The following is a 15,635-nucleotide window of genomic DNA, read 5'->3' as shown; positions in this document are numbered from 1 at the left end:
GATGAGGAGGGCCTCACTGCAGAAAGTGATCCAGTTTAGATGGGGTGTCAGAAACTGAGTGGATGAAGTGGACATTCACACTGTAGACAGGCTTGGAATGGGGTTTGAAAACTTGATGGGGAAAAGGGGAAAGGGTGGTGGCCAAGATGGGAGACTGCCTGTGTACAGCGGCGAGTCATCAAATATATTAAGGATAATGAGAGTGAGGTTTCTTACTGTCCGAGAAGGGTAAGGGTGCTGCAAATAGTGGGAAGAGAAGGCTCGAATAAATAGTACTACAGCATTGGATTTGAGATATTGTAGTGAACTCAGTTGTTTTCAATAAACAACTAAAGATATTTAATGTGCAAGTATGAATACAAATGTGTGAGGGACGTGTGTGTTCCCTTTATCCACTGACAGGATCTAAGAGAAGTGACACGGACAGTAGCAGTGAGCACACTGCGTGCCACAGCTCCTTGGCATGTGTCTACAGTAGGGAAAGCATAAGATGATCCTGGAACATCTTAGTGGGCCAGAGAGCAAGGAACTGAGCAGGGAATGATGGAGCCATGCCAGAAAGGCAGAAGTCGGCTTCAAAAGATTCTCAACTGCTCAAAAATGAAACACTTTCAACATCAAAATAAATGATAGTAGCAGGTTATAAATTATTAAATGAAGAATCTAAATCTATACAATAAGAGAATAAAATGATCTTTATGCAAAACAGAATATTTATATAGACTCAAGTACCTTTTCACAAATACTTAATAATTACAAAGGAAAAAAGTGAAACTTCACCATGAAACCTTGTGGAATGGCCGTAAGTGATCAAAGTGAACACCATCAATGACAAGACGATCTGAAACCATGGACCTGTTCTATAGGATCATCATAGAATACACTGAGAAAAACGTGACACTTGCTTCTGTGATATTCCTGCCAGAGATGTGGAAACTAAATTTAATAACAGCACAAAGCCAAACTGAGGGATATTTGAGAGTCAAAATTTTATACTTGTCAATTGTCAAGGTCATGACTTCAACTGTCACCTTAAGACTAGAAAAAGAAGGGCAAATTCAATCCACAGTAAACAGAACAAAGAGACCCAGAAAAGATCAAAGCAGAAAGCAATTAAATAGAAAATGAAAACAATAGAGAAAATCAGTGAGATCACAAATTAGTTCTTTGGGAAAATTAATGAAATTAATAAACCTGGCTAGATCAAACAGAAAGAAGACACAACCAATATCAGGAATGACAGGAGACATGACTCCAGATTTTACACATATTGAAAGGATTATAGGGATATTTTATGAACAATTTTATGTAAGTTTAAAACTTAGAAAAAATGGACAATTTCCTTTAAGGATGCAGATGATCGAAGGTCATTTTTGCTACAAAGGACATTATTGGGACATTTGATTGAAACTACAGTGGAGCTTGAGGATTAGATAATAGTCATGTATTCATATTAGTGGTCTGATTTAATGACTGTATTAGGTTCTCTTAGAATGTTCTTGTTTATTGGAAAAATACACTATTTAGAGATGTTGTGCATCAGGGCTGCAATTTCCTCTCTATTGACTCATTTAACTAAGTTCTCTGAACTCTACTTGCAACTTTTTTCCTAAGTTGGGGTTTATTTAAAAAAAAAACTAACAGTGCTTCCATGCTCCTATATAACAGGCACATATTTAACAGGAAGTTTTCTTTCTTTTATAGCGGAAAGGGAGCCTCCTTTATTTGCTATGAATGCAAAGCGTGCCTTATATCACATTACCAGAAATAACCCCCCTGCACTACAGTCTAATGAATGGTGAGTATGGCTGAGAGATATATTGTTCAACATGATAAAATTTAAATACTTTTTCATAATGTTATCAAAATGATTTCATTTCAATTAGGTGAAGTGTATATAACCTGAAGAAATATTAAAATAGCTTTATTTTATCCTTACATCATGTTTATCCTTTATTATCTCTACTTTTCATAGCATGTATGTAACTCAGTTCAGAAATAAAAGATAGATGATGCTACATGGGAGCAAAAAGTATGGCTTTTGTGTAAAAAGTAATATATTTTTTGTACCTTAGTGACACATACAACCCTGATTATATAATAAATAGCATGATTTAAACATTCGTATTTTAAAACTGCAGTATTTAGATTGCCACAACCTGTACAGATATTTAATTGGGGAATGGTTTATAATTGATATGATATAAAACATACGTAAAAATGATTTGATAATTTATCAGAATTACCAGATAATTCATAATTTTTGGATGATTCTAATTGTTATTTATTATTCCGAATGTGCTTTGATGTTGCATCTCCTAGTGCTTCTTTGATAATACTGTTATTCATGTAAAGAAGTTTATTGAGAACAGATGGACAATTTTAGGAAAGAAGGATTTTTATCAGTGATAGAAAATTTTAATGGGAAAGTCTTCAGGTATATCTAGCATTTGAAAAATTCTAGGGGCCTACCTACCGTACTTAACAAATACTTTAAAATTCACAAGTAAGATGCATAAATTAGCAATAATTTATTTTTTATCATTACATTATTAAGGCAAGTTCACAGGTCTTTGCTGCTTCTGTAGAGATGTTTTGAAGAAATCTTGGCTCAGTTTATTGTACATCTGAATAATAAATACATGAAACACAGGCTGTCTACACTGGTTGATACTTTGGGGATTCAAAAAAGAATTCTTGTATAAAAGAATTAAATCTTATTTGAATATTGATGACCAACATTGATGGAATATTTTTTACTTACGGCCTTACTGAACTCTCATCAGTAACACTATATAATAGTATGTTACAGAATTCTACTTTTTAAAAAAATTTTACTGTTTTCTGGAACTTTTGTCCATTTGCTCAAGGACACTAAATACTTAGGTATAAAAATTGTTATTTCCAAAACAAATAGCGTGATGTTCTGAGACATGCTATATGGAAGATGATCCAAGGGTCAAGCAAGAAAGAGACGTGGCTAGAGAAAAGAAAAAAAAATACTAAGAAGAATATTATCTTAGATTTGAATGCAAAAAGGAAAATGATTGACTTCCCTAATTTACCACAGCGTAGAATGAGTTGTGATACATAAGTATGTGAGAGCAGGATTTTAAAATAATGTGTGCAAATCTTTCAAAAATGGTAAAGATTCATTAGTTGCTTTGCATAGCTTTTTATAGACTTACATGATGAAATATATAGTGTATTGTGTCTGCTTTTTTTTTATTATTTCTATTCTCCCTCCTGCCCATAGGGACATGCCTTGATTTGTGGATGTGTTTTTAAAGGAAATAGCAATATGTTCACTTAATACTTTCCTTTTCAATAGGTCCAGTTTTTTTCACAACTTTGTAGAGTCTTGCCTCCAGAAAAACCCTAAAGATCGCCCTACATCAAAGACACTTTTAAAGGTCAGTTATACTCTGTTATGTACACCTAAGAAACTATTTTAAAGAAAGTGTTTTATTCTTCTTTGATTCTGCATCAGTGTTAAGTACGCTGTGCTGGGTTTTGCTAAAATACTAATTTCATAATACCATTCTTTCTTGGAAATTTTCTTAGTTGCTAAGTTTTTCATTTGTTTTTCAAAATTAACTGCTTTTACCATGTCTGAATAGAATATATAGTTAAATATTCAATATAGTAGTACTAAATGACTTAATTTTTATACATGCAAGAATATATTCATGAGTTACAACTACAAATTTTAACTCATGTGAAACAATGTCATTTCAGAGGTTACAAAGCATAGTTTAACTTTGGATTTAATTTTTGTATCTACCATACTTTATATATCAATCTGTCCTATATAAAGTAATATGAAAGGAAGAGAAATGATGTGTAATATATTTACATAAATACCTTGGGAGAAAAGAGATTTCAGAAGAACTGTTAAAAATGGATATCACATTTTTATTTCCTTTTGAGAAATATGTTTTTCTAACTTAGCAATGAAAATATTTTAAAAGTAATGTGAATTCTATTCATTTTTCAATAGGTTTGGTTATCTAATTTAAATCAATTATTAGTATATGCTTTCTGTTCTCAAAAATGTTTTCATTTAGAGGTTGACATCTTATTAATAGCAATAATAGTATTGTTCAATTTAATATAGTTCTTAAAACATCTAGATAAGGCATTAGTGAGTAGCAGTTGACTATCTTTTTGTGACCCTAAGGAATTTTGTGGATTTTTCACCAGAAAATTAGACTTTCAGCATGAATGTTTTAGAATTTCAAAGAAGTTCAGTTTATTCTCACCAACACGCAGTTCAATATGCAAGGATATTGAAAGGATCATGTACATATTCAGTAGGATTATTTGCAACTACAGTATGCAGAAGAGCAGTATAAAGTTTCAGTAACACTTAGGGAATTCTAGGCCCTAAGCACACTTACAGTCTCAAATGAAAGCCCAAAAACTAGGTATTCACAATAGCAACAAAAGGTTTAGTATAGCTATGAATTATGTAAGTGAAAAACAAGCAGGATCCATTTGTAGAAAACTATTAAATAACTTAGAATTACAAGATATATTATTTTCGGATAAAAAAGACCGAATATTATAAATTGTGGTACATACCAAACTAAGGCTCAGGAAAAGGAAGAATGTGACTGGCTTCTGACATTTGCCTAATGAAAGCAAAGAAGCTCTTTTGGTAATAACCCAACCCACCAGGAATGGATACTTGACCTTGGGTGATTCCCAAACCTGCATATGTATTCATGTACCTGGTCCATTTTGTATATTGACATTATAGGAAGTGATAGGAAGAATCTGTCAAGTGCATCCTTCCCTTTGGCCTAATCACATTTCTGTTGCAGTCTGTCATAAGGAAAAAAAATAAAATGGAAAAAAGTGACTTACTGTATGAAGCTATTTATCTCAGAATGAAAAATTGAAAATAATTATCCAGAATTAGAATAATGGTTATGTAATTTTGGCATGAACATTTGATGAAATAATCTGTAGGCATTATGAGTTGAAATAACATAATACTTACAGCAATAAAAAGAGAATAATATATAGTTACAGCTCTTCAGAGAAGAAATAAATTTGAGCTAATAAAGGAGGTAAAAGTCTTAAAAGAATTCATGATCATCTCATGAACTCCAGTGCACAAGTCATCTTTCTGCAATCTGTGTGCTAACTACAAAACAAAATCTATACATGGAAAATTTCTGAGAAGAAATAAATATCCAAAAAATACCAAATGTAACAATGATAATCTTATAGTTCAATTGTTCTTTCTACTTTTCTATATTGGATAATGTTAAGCTTTATTAAATATTAATGGTAAAAATCACTAATACATAACGTCTTTTAATCAACTGCTAGTGTTTTATGAAGTTTCATTTAAGCAACATAAAGAACCCATTATACCCACGTAGTATGTTATGTAATTCACCATCAGTAAATACATTCCTGTTGAAATCTAATGTAATTCAGAACTGATAGTGTCTCCTCTATGAAACTAGTTCTAAGAATTTGTAAGCGTTTACTTAGGGCTCTATTTGGACTTAATTCTTAATGTTTACTTAGACACTGATTATTTCAACTCTGCCTTTTCATTTGGCCAACAAAGGTGTCATGTTCAAAGTTTTCAAAAAAGTACAGGGGAAGTTATGTAGGCACAGAGTGTGTACATGTAAATTAAATTTTATAAATATAAGAAGTAAAAACCATAGCAGAATTAGATAACTATAGATTACATGCATTATCTATAATTATTTAGGATAGTAACTCTAGTGTCCAAGAAGGGATTCATTTGTTCTGAATGAAAAAATATATAGGTCTCAACCTGACTTTTGCCTGCTACTTCTAACCAGCACCCGTTTCTTCTTCGGGAGCGCCCTACAACAGTGGTAACAGATCTCCTTCAAAGGGCAAAGGAAGAAAAAAAAAAGAGTGCTGGACAAGCTGCGCAATCAAAAGACGAAGAAAGTCCTTTCCCAGGAGGCACATAAAGGGCCAGTAGCAGAAGCACCGGAAGAAAAGGTAATAACTTAGAAATGGCTCAAGTACTACGGTCTCTTTATTGGCTTCTTTCCTTATGGAACTTTTCTTGCCAGGAATCTTTTATATCAGTGGTTTCCAGATTGTGTCTTCACAGTGATTCTCTAAGGTCCCACGTGGAGAAAAAGGTTTTGAATTCTTTAAACCAACCTCTTGGTAGTGTACATTAGCGTAGTAAAGCTCTGTGAAGTCTTTTATTAGAGAAACCTGTTCAACTTTTATTTAATCTAGTCCCTCTCAAAATTCTGGTCTACTGAACACTTTTTTGCCTGATTGTCTGATGGCATGGGACACGCTTTTGGAAGTATTTGAAATTACAGGCTTCCAAAGTTGACGGTGCTCACAGAGAAGTCATTAGAATTACCAACCATTCTCCTTATCTTGTTTATTGTATAAACCTTTCCCCCAGTGCCTTTTGTGTAATGTTTGATAAATGTTTATTAAATTGGAAATTTCTTGCTTTTTTAAAAATAAGTAAATAAATAAATAAAATAAACATATGACTTAGCTAAATTTATCCTGGGGAAAAAAATTACAAAGCATTCTTATTCTGTTACTAAGAACACTTCATTCTTTTCAGTTGTGTATAGGGATTCATTCCTCTACATGGTTCTAAAATACTCATTTTATAGGTGAGGAAAGTAATGCTCAGAGTGGTTAACTAACTTACTGTAGAAGCATATGGGTTCGGATTCATATATTACTCTTGAGACCAAGTTGTTTCCATGTTGCCATGTTTCCAAATTTGCAGTAGAAATGTTTCAGAACTTCCTCAAAGGAAAATATAAAGCTTATGATTTGTGCAGCTATATTTTTTAGTCTAAGTATTTTCTGTTTTCTTCTTTGCTCATGTCCCAATGCCAAAGCTTTGATTCTTTTTTATTGCTTTCTATTGAGAAAGATCCCTGCATTCTGAAAACAGGAGTAGTAGTTACTTTTCTTTTTAATAACACTACATAATTAATGAACTATAAAATAGAAGACTTTCTTACATACAGTTTTGGTATTTTTGATATTGTTATTTAGTTCTAACAGTAGTCACTAGAAAATTGGGGCTATTTTAGGTATGTGAAATGCTTTAATAAAGTGAAATTAATAAAATTCTAATGTCATTAAACATTAGAATAACAGCAACTTTTTAAGGCTGTGGATGTAAGAAAAGATCCTCCATATACTATGGGTCTGTATGTATTATTCTGCATATCTTAAAGAGGTTTGATATGGTAAGACTATAATATTGGTGCCCAGATACCAAAGCTTGCCACGTTTATTGGGAAGAACAGTCTTCCAATTATGATTAAATATATATACAGTTTTTAATTTTACATAAAAATAGATAGGAATTAATATTAAATTACTTAGAGGAAGTAGTTTAGGCTAAAGACTATATTCTCAGAAGAAAAAAATATAAAAGGCTTCAATAAAAAATAACTAAAAGGGATGTTTATAGGATTAAAAAAAAGGGGGTTTGTTTTCACCATTGGAATCATTGAGAAATTAGCAGCATCTCTGTGTATACCCCATGAAACGTGTAGGAGAAATGGATTTCAAAGTAATGTCAAAAATTTTAGAGAAAAGGCTTTGGAAATAACTCTGATTAACTTTTTCACAGAGTTGGTTTGACTTTTTGGTATTTACTCATTGGTCACATTTTTAATCTGTCAACTAACAACTGATAAACTTTCTGGTCTTGGCAAATACAAAGAATTTCTCAAAATAGACCACTAACATTCTGAAGACTGTGTGTGCCAAGCAGTGTGCTAGGTGCTAATAATCAAGAATTCAGGAGATAAAGATATTTGAATCTAATACTCTTTTCCCTCAGGACCAAGATCACGGTTTTGGACAGACAGGAGCAGTGCACAATATTGGAAGTCATCAGTCTGTTCCCCGTATGTCCAACAGGACCAGGAGTCAAAGCGGTAGGGTTAACATTCTTCAGGATGCCTCGGATAACAAGGATGAGCTACACGTGATGGAGGGAATCGAAACAATTATGTCTAATAATTCTGCCATCCGTTCAAGACCTGTGAGTATTTGGATTTCAGTGAAAAAAATTTCAACTTTGGTAACTAATTTTCCTAGTCTGGTTAGTTTAAGAGTTTGGAGTTTTTTTTCCTTTCATGTATCAGAAGTTTGGAACATAATTTAGGCAACTTATTTTAAAATGGCAAAAGGCTTTTTAATTCCCAGTTTAATGTCTGCATTTAGGAAACATGTTTTGAGAATGCAAAAAGAATATTTTTAAAATCTTAGAATAAATAAATAAATACCATATAATGTATTATTTGAAGTTACTTAGATGAAAACAAAGGTATTTAAAAATAGTAAGTATACAACATGATATTAATGATAATGGTTGCCTTTGGGATGTGGAGAAAGGTTTAAGGTGGGTAATAATGAAAAGTGATTTTTGCGTTTTCCATAATGTTTACATTTTAAAAATAAAACTGGGTGTAATTGTAGAAAATTACAACTTCTCAGTTTGGGAAATGTGGATGTTTGTTACACTTTCACGTGTAAGATTTTAAATTTTCTTGAAAACATTGGAAGGTCAGGTAACTCCTTTTCACAATTGATAGGAATGCTTCCTTTTTAACTTCACTGCTTTCAGTATTACCAAAAGTTACTAGGCACTATAGCTAAAAGATGGAAACAACCCAAGTGTTCATCAACACATGAATGGATAAACAAACCATAGTGTATATTATATATATCATATATATATAATATATATGATATATATGATCTATATATACACACACAATGGTATATTATTCAGCTGTGAAAAGGAACAGTGTTCTAATATATGCTACAATGTGAGTGAACCTTGAAAAAATGCTAAATGATATAAGCCAGACACAAAAGGAAAAATATTATTAGAATTCCACTTATACGAAATATCTAAAATAGGCAAATTCATAGAAAGTAGATTAGAGGTTGCTAAGGGGCAAGTGGAAGATGAAATAAATACTTTTATTTATTATTTTATCATTTTGGTGTCATTAATGTACAATTACATGAGCAACACTATGGTTACTAGACTCCCCCTATTACCAAGTCCCCAGTACAGTCACTGTCCATCAGCATACTAAGATGCTACAAACATGTATATGTCTTTGAACATGATGTTTTAATTTCTGTGACAAATACATAGGATAAAATGGCTGAGTCATAGGGCATATGTATGTTTGACTTTCATAAGAAACATACAGGTATTTTATCTCAGATATGTCCTGCAAATATTTTTTCTCCATCTGTGATAAATTAAAATTTTTAGTTTTAAAATCCAATTCAAACAACCCACTAAAAATGAGTAAAGGCCATGAAAAAGCTAAAAACTTTTCCTCTAAAATCAGGAATAAGACAAGGATGCCTACTCACAACACTTTTATTCAACAGAGTATTGGAAGTCCTAGCTACATTATCAGGCAAGAAAAAGAAATAAAGGCACCCACACTGGTAAGGAAGAAGTGAAATTGTCATTGTTTGGAGATGACTTGATACTACATAAAAAAAGCCCTAAAGACTCCACCAAAAAACTATTCAAATTATAAACTATACCTCAATTTTAAAAAGTGTGTTAAAGACTTGAGTAGACACTTATCCAGAGAATATATACAAATGGCCAACAGCACATGAAAAAATACTCAATATAATTAGTCATTAGGGAAACGCAAATCAAAACTACAGTGAGTACCACCTTACAGCCACTAGGATGGCCAGCTATTTTTTTGTTGTTGTTGGTAAGGTATCATTGATATACAATCTTATGAAGGTTTCACATGAGCAACACTGGTTACTACATTTACCCATTCTATTGAGTTCTCACCTAACACCCCATTGAAGTCACTGTCCATCAGTGTAGTAAGATGCTATAGAGTCACTGCTTGTCTTCTCTGTGCTATTACTGCCTTTCCCATCTCCCCCCTCTACACTATGTGTACTAATCATAATGCCCCTTAATCCTCTTCTCCCTCCCTTCCCACCCACCCTTCCCACCCCTTTCCCTTTGGTAACTGCTAGTCCCTTCTTGGACTCTGTGAATCTGCTGCTGTTTTGTTAGATGGCTAGCTATTAAAAGAGAAAAACAAAAACAAAGATGGAAAATAACAACTAGGGAGCATGTGGAGAAATTGGAACTCCTGCTGTATATTGCTGGTAAGAATGTAAAATGTCAGCTGCTGTGGTAAACAGTTGATTTCTCAAAAAGTTAAACATAGCGTTTCCCCATGACTCAGCAATTCTACTCCTATATATATATACCCAAAACAATTGAAAGCAGGTACTTAAACAAACGCATATGCACAAATGTTCATAAAAGCAGTATTCACAATAGCCAAAAGGTGGAAACAACACAGAGGTCCAGCGACAAGTAAATAGATAAACAAATGAGGGTATGTGCTTACAGTGGAATATCATTCAGTTATAAAAAGAAACGAAGTACTGTTACATCCAATACAATAGGGATGAACCTTGGAAACATGCTAGGTGAAAGAAGCCAGACACAACAGGTCACATGTTATATGAAACATCCAAAATAGGTAAATCCATAGACAGAAAATAGATTGGTGGTTACCAGAAGGGGAGATTAGGGAGCAACTGCTTAAAAGATACAGGGTTTTATTATGAAGTATTATGTATGTTTTGTAACCAGATATGGGCAGTCTTGCAGAACATCACAAATATACTAAATACTACTGAATTGTCTACTTTAAATCATTAGTCATACATTATGTGAATTTTGTCTCTAAGAATCCAGTTTGTACGTTTTTTTCTTTACAATGGGGCAGTGGTTTCAGAATGTCATGAATATACTAAATGCTACTGAATTGTTCACTTTAAATGATTAATCTTACATTATCTGAATTTTGCCTCTATTCGAGAATCCAGTTTGTACATTTTTTTCATTATAATCAGTGTTTTTTGTGTTGTACCCAAGAAATGTTTGCTGACCCCAAGGTCATGACAATATTCTGTGTTTTCCTCTGCTCCATGATTCTGGATTTTAGGTTTAGGTCAAGTGACTCTTTTCAAATTAATTTCTGTGCATAGCATGATTAAGCATTTATTTATTTTGAATACAGAGAACCAGCTGTTACGGCAGGATTTGTTAAAAACACTTTCCTTTCCTCTTTGAATTAACTTGACATTTTGGTAGCAAATCAATTGACTGAATATATGTGGGTTTGTCTCCAGATTTTACTGTGTTCCTTTGCTCTATTCAGCCTGTCCTTATACCAATACCACACCGTTTTGATTACTGAAGTTTACATCTACCAACTTTTCATACCCCCTCAAAACTTTGGCTATTCTAGGTCCTTTACAGTCCTACTTAAATTTTAGAACCAGCTAGCTTGTCTGCTTTTTCAGATGAAATTTTATTAGAAGCTATTGACTGGGATCTCCTACATGAATTACCTACTTAGTTGATAGTAGACTGGTCTAAGACAGTTTTGAAAGAAAAAAGTTTTGCTTTACTTCATTCTTTCCTCTCCATTGTTGTAGGTTACAAGGGAAATGCCAGAACATGAGCAGGAATCTCAGCTCAGAGAACAACTGTCTGGCTGTAAGAGAATGACACAGCAACATCAGAAACAGCTGGTGAATCTGGAAAAAAAGTTAAAGGCTAAGATGGATGAGCATCGCCTCAGATTAGAGAAAGATCTTGAAACTCAGCATAACACCTTTGCTGCAAAAATGAAGAAACTTCTCAAGAAACATTAGGCGGCAGTGGAAAAAGAGGTAGCTGACCAGTATTACTAATGTGTTTATTCTCCCTTGTGACTATTTCAAAATTAACCAAGATGGCATTTTGATGTTAGGGTATCTGTTCCCCATAACTAGCAAGTCAATTGGGGAAAGGGAGAAATATTTATATAATAGGTAAAATATCAGGTGCTGAGTCGGGAACCAGTAGATATGGAATTACGTCCTGATAACTTGATACTTTTATCATGTAACAGTGGTTAAGTCAAGTAGATCAGATTAAACATGACGATGTGAGAGGTGAGACAGAGGCCTCCTCCCAAAACCACATATAATACAAAAATATAGTTAATACAACTAACCCTAAAAGATCAACAGGAAAGAAGGCAGCACCAGACTGCTTACACCTGGAGAAAAGAACAGACCTCAAAAAGGGTAACATACCAAAGCTGTGATCTGGGGGGACCTATGCACTTCTCCCACCCCAGCTCACTGGCAGAAGGAAGAGAAATGGAGTGGAGACGGGGTGGAGGCCTAGGACTGCTGAACACCCAGCCCTGGAGATCTGCTGTGGGAACAAGAACCTATATTGCATGGTGCTCAAGATTAGTGGTGTTGGAAAGCTAAGACAGGAGGAATAGTTGGACAAACTGAGATTCCAGCTGTTGTGGAAAACAGGGATTCACATCCAGCTGCTCTGGGACAAAAGAAAGGCAGGCAGTATGAGAGACTTCCTAACAGTGAGCGGGCTACTAAATGGGCAAGGATTGCACAGGGCTTGCTGCTCAGGAGAAAGGACAGGTAGACAAAATTGTCCAGATGCACTCTGCCCAGCAGGTTGGGAAATTTTCAGGAACTTCAGGCGCTCCATCCCCCTGGCTGGGTACACAGCTCTGAAGCCTTCCACCATGATATGCAGCCTGCTGCACCTTCCAGCAGGCTGGCACTGGCTTACAAACCAGCTGCCCCTGCCCCGGCGTCAGTCCATCCAGAGGGAGGTCCTGCCTACAGCAGCTACAAATGCAAGGCATAGAGGGTTACACCTGTGTGTTCGGCTGACTAGTCTGGCTGTGGAGAGATTCACAGTAGCCGGGAAGCAGTAAATAGCTCTTCCCAACCCCCAGTCACCAGTGTCACTCTGCTGAGACCCTGACAGCACTCCATGGGCTAAGTAACTCCAGGGAGTATGCCTTCAGGGTCCTAGAGGGTGCCACATACAAATATGAAGTGCCAAAGGAACCTGGTTCAAACCAAAATCCCCAAAACACCAGAAAAGAGGTTAAGTGAAAATGAACTCATCAATCTTCCTAAAAGAGATTTTTAAAAAATCATAAACACATCCATGTATGTACAGAAAACTACTCAAGAATGCAGGAACAAATCCAGAACAGAGATCCATTCATTATGGAATACAGTGTGGGGATTTAAAAGCAGATTAGATATGGTGGAGGAGACGATAAATGAAAAAAAATTAAAGAAGAGGAATGCAAAGAAGCTGAGGCACAGAAAAAAAGATCTCTAGGAATGAAAGAATATTGAGAGAACTATGTGACCAATCCAACCGGAACAATATTTGTATTATGGGGGTATCAGAAGAAGAAGAGAGAGGAAAAGGGAAAGTGTCTTTGAGGAGGTAATTGCTGAAAACTTCCCCAATCTGGGGAAGGAGGTAGTTTCTCAGGCTATGGAGGTACACAGATCTCTGAACACAAGGGACCCAAGGAAGACAACACCAAAACATATAATAATTAAAATGGCAAAGATCAAGGATAAGGACAAAATATTAAAAGAAGCCAGAGAGAGAGAAAATATCACATACAGAGGAAAACCCATCAGGCTATCATCAGACTTCTCAGCAGAAAACTTACAGGCCAGAAAGGAGTGGCAGAATATATTTAATGCAATGAAGCAGAAAGAAGAATACTCTACCTGGCAAGATTATCATTTAACATTGAAGGAGGGATCAAACAATTTCCAGATAAGCAAAAGCTGAGAGTATTTACCTCCCACAAACTGTCTCTGCAGTGTATCTTGGATGGACTGCTATAGATGGAAGTGTTCCTAAGGCTAAATAGCTGTCACCAGAGGTAATAAAACCACATTAAAGAAAGCAGAGGAATTAATTACTAAGCAAATGCAAAATTAAATAAACTATCCCAAAGTAGCTTAAGGGATAGACAAAGAGTACAGAATATGATACTTAATATATAAACAATGGAGGAGGAAGAAAAAGGAGGAGAAAAAAAAGGAACCTTTAGATTGTGTTTGTAATAGCACACTAAGTGAGCTTAGACTCTTAGATAGTAAGGAAGTTTCCCTTGAACCTTTGGTAACCACAAATCTAAAGCCTGCAATGGCAATAAGTACATACCTATTGATAATCACCCTAAATGTAAATGGACTGAATGCACCAATCAAAAGACACAGGGCAATAGAATGGATAAAACAGCAAGACCCATCTATATGCTACTTAAAAGAGACTCACCTCAAACCCAAAGACATACACAGACTAAAAGTGAAGGCATGGAAAAAGATATTTCATGAAAAAAATAGGGAGAAAAAAGCAGGAGTTACAGTACTTGTATCAGACAAAGTAGACTTCAAAACAAAGAAAGCCACAAGAGCAAAGGAGGACATTACATAATGATAAAGGGGTCAGTCCAACAAGAGGAAATAACTATTATAAGTATCTATGCACCTAACACAGGAGCACCTACATATGTGAAACAAATACTAACAGAATTAAAAGAGGAAATAGAATGCAATGCATTCATTTTAGGAGACTTCAACACACCACTCACTCCAAAGTACACATCAACCAGACAGAAAATAAGTAAGGAAACAGAGGCACTGAACAACACATTAGAACAGATGGACCTAACAGATATCTACAGAGTGCTCCACCCAAAAGCTGCAGGATACACATTCTTCTCAGGTGCACATGGAACATTTTCAAGAATAGATTATATACTAGACTACAAAAAAGAACGTCAGTAAATAGAAAAATATTGAAATTGAACCAACCAGCTTCTCAGACCACAAAGGTATGAAGCTAGAAATAAATTACTTAAAGAAAATGAAAAGACCCACAAACCCATGGAGGCTTAACAACATGCTCCTAAATAATCAATGGATCAATGACCAAATAAAAATAGATCAAGCAATGCAAAATCTGTGGGATGCAGCTAGGGCTGTGCTAAGAGGGAAGTATATTGCAATACAGGCCTGCCTCCGGAAAGAAGAAAAATCCGATATGAACAGTCTAAACTCACAATTAACAAAACTCGAAAAAGCAGAACAAATGAGGCCCAAAGTCAGTAGAAGAGGGACATAATAAAGATTAGAGCAGGCTGAAATAAAATCGAGACAAATAAAACAATAGAATCAATGAAAGCAGGAGCTGGTTCTTTGAGGAAATAAGCAAAATTGAAAAACCCCTAGCCAGGCTTATCAAGAAAAAGAGTGTCTAGAAATGAGAGGAAAAATCACTACAGAAATACAAAGTATGGGCACTACAGAAATACAAAGAATTATTAGAGAATATGGTGAAAAATTGTATGCTGAGAAACTTGGTAACCCAGAAGGAATGAACAACTTTCAAGAAAAGTACAACCTTCCTTGGCAGACCCAGAAAGGAACAGAAAATCTGAACAGATCAATTACCTGCAGCAAAACTGAATTGGTAATAAAAATCTACCTAAAAATAAAACTCTTGGACCAGATGGCTTCACTGCTGAATTTTATCAGACATTTAGTGAAGACCTAATACCCATCCTCCTTCAAGCTTTCCAAAAAGTAGAGAAGGAGGGAGTACTTCCACCCTCATTCTATGAGGCCAGCATCACTCTAATTCCAAAATTAGGCAAATACACCACAAAAAAAGAAAATTATAGACCAATATCTCTGGT

The 15,635-nt window shown here is 34.8% G+C and overlaps 1 protein-coding gene across 18 annotated transcripts in view; it reads left to right on the top strand.

Moving 5' to 3' along the window:
• Nucleotides 1-15,635, top strand: part of LOC140847879 (serine/threonine-protein kinase TAO1-like) — a 210,763-nt gene that overhangs the window by 158,760 nt on the left and 36,368 nt on the right. For all 18 annotated transcript variants that reach the window (XR_012128137.1, XR_012128138.1, XM_073229435.1 and 15 more), the window contains 5 exons: nucleotides 1,705-1,798; nucleotides 3,332-3,413; nucleotides 5,832-6,000; nucleotides 7,844-8,047; nucleotides 11,527-11,763. The gene's annotated coding sequence lies outside the window, so the exon portion shown is untranslated. The remainder of the gene's footprint in view (nucleotides 1-1,704; nucleotides 1,799-3,331; nucleotides 3,414-5,831; nucleotides 6,001-7,843; nucleotides 8,048-11,526; nucleotides 11,764-15,635) is intronic.

Source organism: Manis javanica, chromosome 2 (assembly GCF_040802235.1).
Source record: "Manis javanica isolate MJ-LG chromosome 2, MJ_LKY, whole genome shotgun sequence".
NCBI classification, from domain to species: Eukaryota; Metazoa; Chordata; class Mammalia; order Pholidota; family Manidae; genus Manis; species Manis javanica.
This window is presented reverse-complemented; position numbering and strand designations above follow the sequence as displayed.